A 4,520-nucleotide genomic window follows, 5' to 3' on the forward strand; every position below is an offset into this window, starting at 1 on the left:
GCGGGGAGGGGCGGGGCCTCGCGGCGGGGAGGGGCGGGGCATGAAGGGGCGGGGCGCGGGCGAGGCCTGAAGCCGGGAAAGACAAACAGTTCCCGGCAGCCGGGGAGCCTGAGAACCGCGGCTCGCGCACGCGCACTGCGGCGCTCCGTCGAGGGGGCGGAGTCAAGCCTGGGAAGGTCCTGTTTCGTCGGAGAACCGCGGCTCGGGCTTGCTGAGGTTTGTTTTCCCACCTAAACTGGTGTGACCATAGCCCTCGCGTGAGTATTTTTCAAATCAGCGCTTGCCGTGTAAGTACGGAGCCACGTCTCCCTGATGTTAACCTACCGCTACACAGTGAAATTAATATGTCGGAACACGAGCACACACTGAAAATAAAAGTTATCGTTTCTAGAGGGGGAAATTTTCTTAGATGGGTAGTTACTGCCCTCGGTTGCACCTGGGAATTGCCTGGGCAGTTTTTTAAATTACTGGTTCTGGAGTTTTGAGGGCACCGGAGCTTCAGATCTAATTAGTTTGGGCTGAGGCTCCAACACTGGTAATTTAAAAAATTTCCCAAGTGATGTATGATGCCAAAGGATCAAAGAGGTGGTAAATATTCAAAGTTCAGCGTTATCACTGGAGGGTGAAAGCTGATCCCTCTGGGCTCTTTAAATTTAAAAAAAATTTTATTTTCCCTTTTATTGCCCTTTTTTAATTGTTGTTGTTATTGATGTCGTCGTTGTTCGGACAGAGAGAAAGGAGGGGCAGACAGAGGGGGGGAGAAAGCAGACCTGCTTCACCGCCTGTGAAGCCACTCCCCTGCAGGTGGGGAACAGAGGGCTTATGAAGAAGCCTTCTAATGCAGTGTTTATCAGGAAATTCAGGTATTTCAGATTTACAAACTACACATTGAGAATAACTTGTATGCATATTTCGTTTTGGAGGAACATGAAAATTTAGTTTTCTTTAAAATACAACTTTTGACGTGAAGAAAAAAAACCCACGAATCTTATTTTTCTTAGTTCTACACCTCTTATCAACCCTTCCTCGTCCTCGCCCTCGGGCCCCTCCCCCCAGCTCCTTTAGCTAGAGGGAATTTCAAAATCTTTGTAAACTACCAAATAATCCACTAATTCCTTGCATACTGAGAGACAGCCAACATCTTTACTGACTTGAAGTTTTACGCACTCTTGGGTTCCAACTGCAACCAATCACTGACCACTTGAATCTTTTAGCGTTAAAAACAAAAAACAAGGGAGTAGCGCAGTGGGTTAAGCGCATATGGCACGAAGTGCAAGGATCAGCGTAAGGATCCCGGTATTCCTTTTAAAAAATATTTACTTATGGGAGTCGGGCGGTAGTGCAGCGAGTTAAGCGCAGGCTGTGCAAAGCCCAAAGCGCAAAGCGCAAGGACTGACGTAAGGACCCCAGTTCGAGTCGACAGCTCCCCACCTGCAGGGGAGTCGCTTTGCAAGCGGTGAAGCAGGTCTGCAGGTGTCTATCTTTCTCTCCTCCTCTTTGTCTTTCCCTCCTCTCTGCATTTCTCTCTGTCCTATCCAACAACGATGACATCATCATCAACAATAAAAAATTACTTATTAATATTTACTTATTAAATATTTATTATTTACTTATTAATAATAAAAATATTTACTTAATATTTAATTATTAAAATATTTACTTATTAACTATTTATTTATATATATACACACACGGAGAGAGAGAACTGGAGCATCACTATGGTACATGAGATGCCAGGAACTGAACTTGGGACTTCATCCTTCCAAATCCAACATCCTACTCAAGGGTCAACCGCTATTCTTCCACTTTCACCTGTGTGTCTTCTCAGCTTTGAGATGTGGGAGGGCAGTGGTTCAGCAGCCTTATAGAGTAGGGGAGTTCAGGGCGGGGTGGCTGCCTGCTGGCAGGGAGGACTCTTCACAAGCTATGAAGCATGTCTGCAGGTGTCTATCTTTTTCTCTCCCTCTGTTATGCTTCCTCTCTCAATTTCTCTCTACCCTATCCAATAAAATGGAAAAATGGCCACCAGGAGTAGTGGATTTATAGCGTTAGCACCAAATCCCAACCTTAACCCTGAAGGTAAAAAAAAAAAGGGGGGGGGGTCTTGGACAAAAAAATGGCTACGTTGTAATATTTGATAATAAAGTTTTACTGTCTAGTATGACAATGGCCACTGTTTTCCTTATTATGGAATTTTTTAATATGTATTCTTTTTTTAAAAAGATTTTATTTATGAGAAGATAGGAAGAGAGAGACATCACTGTGGCACGTGTGCTGCTGGGGATTGAACTCAGGACCTCATGCTTGAGAGTCCAAAGCTTTAACACTGCACCACCTTCCGGACCACTATTGTGGAATTTTCTGTTAAAAATCTGTTTGAAATAAGCACCAAAATGTTATGTACCAAAATTGTGGTGAGTTATAAGTAGAGTTCTACTGATTACCTGCTGGAAAACTCAGCTCTGTAATTTCACTTATCTATTATATTAATGTATAAGAAACTAAAAACTGGACTTGACAAATATTAAGTGTCAATTTTAATATTCTTTTGAGTTGACTCATGCCAATTTGATCTTTTTTTAATTTTTTTAATTTTATTTATTTATTCCCTTTTGTTGCCCTTGTTGTTTTATTGTTGTAGTTATTATTGTTGTTGTCGTCGTTGTTGGATAGGACAGAGAGAAACGGAGAGAGGAGGGGAAGACAGAGAGGGGGAGAGAAAGACAGACACCTGCAGACCTGCTTCACCTCCTGTGAAGCGACTCCCCTGCAGGTGGGGAGCCGGGGTTCGAACCGGGATCCTTATGCCGGTCCTTGTGCTTTGCGCCACCTGCGCTTAACCCGCTGCGCTGCAGCCCGACTCCCCAATTTGATCTTTTAAATCATGAAACTCATACAAAAGGTTTGCATTACATATTACATATTTTAGGTTCTCTGAAGATAATCTTTCACGTAGATGTTTTTAAATTTTTAAAAAATATTTATTGGATAGACAGCCAGAAATCAAGAGGGAAGAGAGTGAGAGAAGGGTGAGAGACAGACACCTACAACACTGCTTCATCACTCACAAAACTTTCCTCTGAAGGTGGGGACCAGAGGCTCGAACCCAGGTCCTTGCACATTGCAACATGTGTGCCCAACCAGGTGCGTCACCACCTGGCTCCTCATTTAGATGTTCTAAACAATTTCATACAAAAAAGGGGCATATTAGAAGCATTAAAACATACACGTCTAGTCTGACATCACCAAACAGTACTCTAAGCTTGACATCTTTTCCAGCAACTACTATATCCATCACTCCCACAATCAAAATTTGACTTCTCCTTTTCCTACAATTCAAAAGTGGGGTTGAAACTTATGGGAAATCTGGGACATGATGTTTCCAATTTCTGGTCGTGAGTCACTGAACTTCAGTTGCTACACAGAATTTCCAGAATTACTCAACTACATGTTTGAACTTTGTAAAGACCCCTATGAAATGACACAAGGAAACACAAGAAAGATATACCCTTTAACATCTCTAAAGTCATTCACAAATTTTACTGCTCAAAGATATTTTAATCAATTGCAAATGCTATCGGTAGGGAAGTTTTACCCATTTTTGGGTTCCAACTAAAACTATTGGTCACTTCACTCTGTGAATCTTGTTTCATTCTTTATTTTTTAAAATTTTTTCCCTTTTTTTGCCCTTGTTTGTTGTTGATGATGTTGTCGTTAGATAGGACAGAGAGAAATGGAGGAGAGGAGGGGAAGACAGAGAGGGAGAGAGAAAGATAGACACCTGCAGATCTGTTTCACCGCCTGAAGAGAACCGGGATCCCTATGCTGGTCCTTGTGCTTCACGCCACATGCGCTTGACCCGCTGCGCTGCCGCCGGACTCCCTTCTTCTTTTTTAATCACTGGGCGAGGCCTCACTGTTTCTGGCTGCCTTTTTCAGACACAAAGATAAAGAGGAAGAGAGATACCACAGCACAGAAGCCCACTTTAATGGGCTTGAGAGGAAGAGACAAACACTCCTGCAGCCCTGCTTCACCGCTCATGAAGCTTTCTCCCTGAGGTTGAGTGGGGGCTTGAACCCGGGACCTTGCACATTGGAACATGTGCGCTCAACCAGATGCACCACCACCCGGGCCCTTTTAAATATTTTTATTTATTATTGGATAGAGACAGAAATTGAGAGGGGAGGGGTAGAGAGAGAGGAGACAGACACCTGCAGCCCTGCTCAGCACTCATGAAGCTTTCTCCCTGCAGGTGGGGAGCGGGGGCTTGAACCTGGGTCCTAGCGTATTGCAATGCGAGTGCTTAACCAGGCACACTACCACCTGGCGCCCAGGGTGGCAAATTATACATTTAAAGACTAAAAGCTTTAATTCTTAGGGTTGGGGGAAGATAGCATAATAGTTATGCAAAAGAACTTTCTTGCCTGGCGCTCTGAGGTCTCGCGTTCAATCTACTGGCACCAACCTAAAAATCATAGCTGAATAATGCTCGGGTATTGAAAAAAAAACAACAACAAATC

Source organism: Erinaceus europaeus, chromosome 13 (genome assembly GCF_950295315.1).
Source record: "Erinaceus europaeus chromosome 13, mEriEur2.1, whole genome shotgun sequence".
Classification (NCBI taxonomy): domain Eukaryota; kingdom Metazoa; phylum Chordata; class Mammalia; order Eulipotyphla; family Erinaceidae; genus Erinaceus; species Erinaceus europaeus.